Below are 8,115 nucleotides of genomic sequence, written 5' to 3' on the forward strand. Positions count from 1 at the left end.
AATTCTATGATGTAGAAGGAAGATTCTTTCTATATCTATATATTTTTGTTGTCAAGAGTAGCGAGTGACAAGTGTCTAGAGAGAGAAGAGTTGAGAACAATATTTCATAATGTTCAAGTAAATTTCAGTGTGTTTTGTCCCCTGAAACAAGTGAAGCGATTTATTGATTAAATATGACAAATGTGATTATGATAATGGACTTCAGTTTAAATGTTTTTTTTTTGTAAAATACTATTCATTTTGGGTCATATCATATTCACAAAATGGTTATATTTTTGTTTTGCATTAAAATGCGTACTAAGTATTCATATGCTTAGTCTCATTTTAACTAAATTCATATACGAAATATAAGCAAAATGAAAACGTTTCCATTTAATTTTATAGAAAAAAAATTCATCAATTATTAATTAAGGATTAATGTAAGTTGGTTTATCGATTATGTTGTAGGGGATATTACTGCTGATTAAAAAACAAAACAAAAATAATGAGTTATTACCTAATCAATTTTTCCTCCTCTTGATAAATGTATATTTTCTGTAATTTTTTTTATTTTTTTATTAATCAATACAAAAATAGTTGCTATGTAAGTTGCTTAGTTAGGTGATTTAAAGTTAAATGATAATATTAATAAATTATTTGGTCTTTACCTTTAAAATAAGATAATGTTTATGTCATTCTAAAAATCTCTAATTAAAATTTTAAACAAAAGATAACATACAAATATTGAGTTTTTGGATTAAAGATTGACATTTAAGATTTAGGAATTAGAATTTATGGTTTAGAGAATAATATTAGATTTAGGAATAGGTCCATGATTTAAAATGGTTTAGGTTTTAAATTTTACGAATGTTTCGTTTACCATTAGAATTTAAAAATAAAGGTTAAAAATTTAGGGTTTAAAGTTTATGGTTTACAATTTAGGATTTAAATTTAGAGTTTAAGATTTATGGATTAGGATTTAGAATGTACGATTTAAGATTTAGAATATGTAGTGATTTAGCGTTGAATATTTATAAATGAGTGTTTATGATTTAGGCGATATACATTTAGTATTTAAAGTATTAATTTAAATAAACATTTTGAAATAATTATTGAAATATAGTAGAAATACGATTAGAATAATAATTACTTAGTAATAAAAATTTTAATTAGTAATATATACTTTAAAAAATATATTAATTTATTTATATATAAATAATTAAATATATTTATATATGAATATATAATTATATATACATATTAAAATAAGTAGTTATTAATAAATGTTTGGGAGTTAACTTTAATTTTTTATGTGTAAATAAAAGAAATTAATTTATAAAAAAGGGGAGTGTACATTCTATGTGAGTTTAGAGGGATTACTTTGATGAGTACATATAACTTTTTTGTAAGTTTAGCAACTCACAAAAATACAAATTTAAAATTTAGTGGAAAAAAGGGCTATACATTAGTCCTTAATTGATAGTTGATGAATTTTTTATATTTTTTTTTATAAAATTAAATGAGGGCGTTTTCATTTTGTTTATCTTTCGTATATGAATTTAACTAAAATAGGTTTAAAGTATATAAATATTTAGTACTATTTTAATGCAAAACAAAAATATAACTATTTTATAAATATGACATGACCCACAATTGATAGAATTTTACAAAAATCATTTAAACTAAGGCCCATCATCATAATCACATTTGTCATACTTAATCAATAATTCCTTCACGTGCTTGATGGGACAAAGCACGCTGAAACTTACGTCAATATGATAAGACATTGTCTTCAACTCTTCTCTCTCTAGACACTTGCCACTCACTATTCTTGACAACAAAAATATATAGGTATATAAAGAATCTTCCTTCTACATCATAGAATTCACCATATAAAAAACCAAAATGAATACACAAAAAATATAAATATGATAACAGTGATAAAAAAATCCTTTTTATATTTTAAAATAATTGATAAAATATGGGACTTATTATTTATATAAATGAATTAAATATATTAATTACCGATTTTCGTAATTTATAGCGTTTTTACGAAAATGTGTAACATGTCACATTTCATTTACACAGTAAACGAAATAAGGTTGTAAATGGGCAGTCCTATGATGTGTGCACATGTGTTCTGCAAATGCCTCTATTTCATTTACAGTGTAAACGAAATACGTGTAATTTCAATTCGTTTATTTTGTAAACGAAATGTGCTCAGTGACGCCTATTTAAGGGGTTTCGTTCACAGTTGAAGAAGTCAAAATTTACTCTTTACCTTACCTTTTTTTACCCATTTTATCCTTGTTTGACCAAACCGGAAACTCAGTTGAACATTATGACGGACTATGCGGACATTAACAGGCTGAACGCCATGTGGCATGTCGCTAGGGTAGAGGACTTTGAGGTTGGTGTTGCTATTTATTTATTATTTATTTTTATAGTACTTGAGACAAGTTGCCATGTTAGCCCTATACGTAGTTGATTGTAAAAGTAGTGCCTAAATAGATTCTAGTTATAGCAATATGTAGTTGTAAGTAGGTCAAACGTGTTTGTAGGATGTTAGAGGAACTTTGAGTTAGGGATTCGATTGGTGTACGCTACTTTATTGCATGGTATTATGTATGTTAAAATAAAAAACCTTTTACCAATGTAATTTATGTCACCGAAATTTAAACTAAGTACACGAACACATTTAATCAAGGTTTTGAAAACCGGACCGGTCATCAAACCGCTATAGTTACTGGTTCACTGGTTCACTGGTCCAACCGGTCTAACCAGTGGTTCAACCGGAAAAACCGTTTTAGAATAAAAATTATAAATAAATTATAAATAAACATCCTAAAATATTTTCCAAATTTAAAATTCTACACAAAAAATCAACAACCCAATTCATATGATCTTATCAAAATACAAACTCAAAAGTTAAATAGTAAAAAGAAATATCTAAATATTAAATTTTAACTTTGAGGGTTAACAGGATCACTTAACCGTTAACACCTCAGATTCTAATTTAGAAATGTCAGGAGACAAAGGATTATCAATTTCAAAAGAATGTCGAGCTAGTTCAGTTAGAAAATGTTGATCATTCTGTGGTATTATGCTAACTGAACATGAACCTGAACCTTGCAAAATGACCTTCTCGGTTTAATCTTAGGCAGTGTTACATTTTTCTGTTGTAAGAGAGCTCTCTTAGCAAGAGATTCTTCTTGCTGAGCAAGCCATAAACGGAACCTAGTGTTGTTTCCAAGTTGAGGTATCAACATAACAAGTAGTCGTTGAATAAGAAAGCATAACATATCACCAACTACCTATGCATTTTGACTCTCCTTCCACTACTATCATCATCATTCATTAGTTTATTTATATATAGCATTGACAGGTAGCTACCCTACTCATTCAGCAACAACCAGCATTTGATTTGATTTCCATTTTTAGCATTCAGCAACAACCATTATAAAATAGCAGCATAACAACAACAATGTGATAACAAAACAGCAGAAGCTTAACAAGCATTAATCACAAATTCCAAATGCAAAACACTGATCAGTGATCATGATCACAGTGCCATAACAAAACAGCAGCATAACAACAACAATAGCAGCTTAACAAGTCACAAATAAGAAATTCCAAATTCAAAATACTGATCAGTAATTGCAGAATCACAGTGCCATAATAATACAGCAGCATAACAACAACAACAGCAGTTTAACAAGTCACTAATAAGAAATTCCAAATTCAAAACACCGATCAATGATCGCAGAATCACAGTGCCATAACAAAACAGCAGCATAACAATGACAGCAGCACAACAAGGGGAAAAGAACAATGAAAGTCACAAAAGAAATTAGCAATCCTAAATTGTTAATTTAACCTTGGTCTTATGGAATCATATATAGGAATACATTACATTGTTCTTTCTTCTAAAATTCAAGCAAAAACACTATCAGAGCCCATATCTAAATTATGCCTTCAACGTTCAACAATATTGCAACAAACAAATTAGGAGCCAACAGCAACTGGTAAACCAGTAAAACATTATCAGAGCCATCGAGCAATTAGAAAACACTAAAATAGAGTAACAGAGTAAGTATTACTATATTAAGTGTTCTAGTTGATACAAATGATATAACAGAGTAAGTTTATTTTAATATACATGATTTAAGTATTTAACAGAGTAAGTGAGTAACAGAGCAATTAGAAGTCAGAACCATACATACAAATTTACAAATTTATAAAATTTCCACCATTAGCAACCAGCAAATACAAGACAGTACGAAACTTCAAAGTTCAAACCAAGACTGAAGACCGAAGAAGAAGAAGAATTGAAGAACCAAACTTCAAGCGAAGACCCAAGAAGAATTGAAGAAATATGGAACAAAAATTGAAGAAGAAGTTCAGAGAAAATGAAGATGAGGAGCACTCACCTGGGTTCGAGAAGCCAGTGAAGACGAAGAGGACCTGCTGAGTTACTGGGTTCCGGACACGAAGAGAGGAAGAAGCGGCTGTGCTGAGGACCTGTGGACGGCGGCGGTGCTGACGACCACAGAACGGCGGCGGTGCTGACGACCACAGAACAGTGGCGATGATGGAGGGCTAGGGTTCGGGGTTCCTTTGCTTCAGAGGGCTAGGGTTCGACGACAATGGAGTGAGATGATGAATGGGGAAGGGGGGTTGGTTCATGCGTCTGTTTGGTTTTCTTTTTTTTTCAAACAAATTTAAAAATGGCGTCGTTTTAGGAGAACCGGCTGGTTACCGATCCGGTCCAACCGGCCCGTTCTCGGCCGGTTCGACGATTTTCTAACGATTTTCTCCCAAACGGTTATAGGAAGAGGACCGGACCGCTTGCATTATCGGTTTCCGATTGAACCGGTTTGACCGGCCGGTCCAGTCCGATTTTCAAAACCTTGCATTTAATTATGTTATGTCCTATTTCATAAATGTAATTATTTGTTCATTAAATAAGATACTATATATGCAAGAATATATTAAATTTTTATATATTAACTTTAAAGTAACACGGCCGAGAGGCCCGCATGGAATGTGAAAACATTTATCATACCTATGAGTTAGGTATCATTTTGTTTTATGGAGTTATAAGGTTGTACATAACATTTGATCATGAATGTCTTTTGTTTTCTTTTTCTTTGTGTTTGTTTACCAGTTGGCACGACTACTTCTGCCTCGGAGAGTTAGCCACAGAGTCCCACCACCTGATGCCATTCTCCCATACCTGAGGGAGGCTGGTTTCGGAGATGCCGTCCCACTAAGAGACTTCTTGTTCGACAACGCGATGATCACAATATTAAGGGAGGCTGGCGACCAGAGATTCACACATTTCACATGCCATGGGGTGAGTGTATGATCACACTGCAGGACGTCGCATACCACCTCGGATTGAAGGCAGATGGTGATCCTGTTGGTGGTTGCTTTCGTGACTTCCAGGCCCACTACCACACTGGAGCTTGGGAGTTGGTCGAGCATTTACTCGGAGCCAGGCCACCTGTAGTTGTCTAGCAGGGAGCACAAAAGAGAGAGGCTTTCTCGCTGAAGGTGACATGGCTGCGCGATCGGCTACGACAGATGCCGTCGGATACATCTGATCCGGACACCTTGCGACAGTATGCGAGGTTCTACATCATGCTGATGATTGGGGGCTACTTACTGAGTAATAAATCGAACAACACCGTTCATCTCAGGTGGATGCTGTTTCTAGATGATTTTGAGAGGTGTCGCAGGTTGTCATGTGGTTCTGCGGTGCTAGCGTGGACGTACCGTTCCTTTTGCCATACAGCCCACTGCCGGACCACGGACATCGCGGGGTGTACTCCTCTGTTAGTGTCTTGGATCTATCAGAGGATCCCTTGATGGTGTCCACCTGATTGAGCAGTCTACATGTTTCTGATGGCTGCGAGGTACATATAACGTTACTTTAGCTACGTTTGTAACATGTTTTTGCGCTTCAATTACATTGTCAACTAATGAGATACTGGTTGTACTTGGTGTTGGCCACAGATTGATCACCCTTGAGCAGCAGACTAGGGATCACCACCAGTAGAGACTCTTGCGATGGCGTCGGGATTTGTATAGGGTCATTTTTGATGAGGTATGTGAATTATGGATTTAGTATGTTAACGTTTTCCTCTGCGACTGAAATTATTTACACTAATGTTGGTACTAAAATGTAGTTTATATGTATAATTTGCAGTTTGTATGGACCCCTTCCAATGATCCCGTGTTCCAGGGTATGTGTCCGCAGTGGCTGAGAGAGGAGGCAGAGTGCGGGACTTGGATGTCCGTTGTCCCCCTCATCTTCTTCAATATCGTGGAGTTTTATCAGGCTGACAGGGTCAAGCGCCAGTTCAACGGCGAACATTAGCCACACATGATCATCGCAGCGCAGCCAAAATAGACAAAATCGGAATACTCCGTTCCTCATCAGAGCTAGCATCCTATACCGTATCCTCCCAATCTCTTTACTCAATATCAGACTCTTCAACTCCGACGATAAAGCAACTCGCTGTGTGTGTAGCAGCACTAGATTCTCACACTCAAACACGACCACGTTATCCCCGTTCCTCATTAGGCAATTGGGATACACACACACAACAAATATACACTACTAGTAGACATTATGAATGGTTTGGAAAAGGTTTAGGCGGAGGAGGTGAACTTGTTGTGAAGAATACAATGGGTTGTATATCCTTTTATAGTTGCTTCAAGTTTGTCCTACTGTATTTCGTTTACAGAGTAAACGAATTGAAATTATGCGTATTTCATTTTCACTGTAAACGAAATACACACGTGTCGTGTCGGCTACCGTATATAAACGAAATACGTGTAATTTCAATTCGTTTACTTTGTAAACAAAATCTGACATGTTACGCATTTTCGTAAAAACGCTACAAATTAAGAAAAACAGTAATTAATATATTTAATTTATTTATATAAATAAAAAATCCTAAAATAATGTAAATAATAATTATATTTTTTAAGTTAAAGAAGAGATTACAAAACTTGAAAGAATAAAGTCATACATGATAATATGAAATTGGCATTAATAGTTGGAGTATGTTACAAAATAATTGATCTTTGTAAAGAAAAAAAAAGTTTAAATGTAAAATTAAAACCATGGGAAGATTAAAAAAATTAAACTTGTAGATTAACAAATCCCACATACCAATATATTCGAACTCAAAATGAAGAGTAACATTAGAAATAGGGAAAACATCAAACAATAAAAAGAACTTAGCTTTTTGTTATTATCTTTTGAACTTCTCTCATGTTATTATGTTACATTTTAGCATGTTACCTTAAATTTAGCTTGCTAATCAAGATGATTATCAAAATTGGCTCCTATCCACATCTCACAACTTGGTAACAAAAAGCATAAACAAAAAGAACTTAATAAGAATGAGATGTTGCACTCAACCAAGTATTAGACATGCCTTGTTTTGGAAATAAAATGTTTCTTTCTTTCGGTTTAAATTGGGAGCTAAGGTTTCATTAAATGATACATGCATGTCCAAATATATGACGATATCTTATATTGGTTCGCAATAAGATTTAGCACCATGTCAAGCCAACAGAAATACGACTTTTAGGAAAAAAAATAATCAGAAAGCATATTTGAACTTAGAACATTCACATAAACTTATTAACTCAATATTTTCAGAACCCAAACCTTCACTTAATGAAATTAACGAAACAAAAGCTACCAAAAGTGAAAAGAAAAGCAAAAGAAAAAAAAGTAAACAAAAGATTGTGTTGGGAGTGCAACGATTAGGGCAAAAGCTAAACTTGTTCTTCGGTTTTCAGACTATTTACCTCATCATCACGTCCCTTGTTAGTTGAACGCAGTATATAGTCTCGATCTATCAAGAGCCCAAGGAAAAAGGACTATCCGCCGAGAAACTGCCGCAGATTTATCTGTTGGATGAATCGGAGGCGCCGGGAGCCACTGTAGATGACGACAGCTTCATATATTGTAGGAGGATATTGAGTTTAACCCTGGAAAAGTTGGGTGGTGGGGTTTCTTGGTTGAGTGAGGTGAGATGTCAGAGAGAGATGACGTAGGGTCATTAGATTAGCTTTTGTGATATTTTTTTTTTTTTTGCGGGGGGGGGGGGGGGG

Source organism: Arachis duranensis, chromosome 8 (assembly GCF_000817695.3).
Source record: "Arachis duranensis cultivar V14167 chromosome 8, aradu.V14167.gnm2.J7QH, whole genome shotgun sequence".
Lineage (NCBI taxonomy): Eukaryota > Viridiplantae > Streptophyta > Magnoliopsida > Fabales > Fabaceae > Arachis > Arachis duranensis.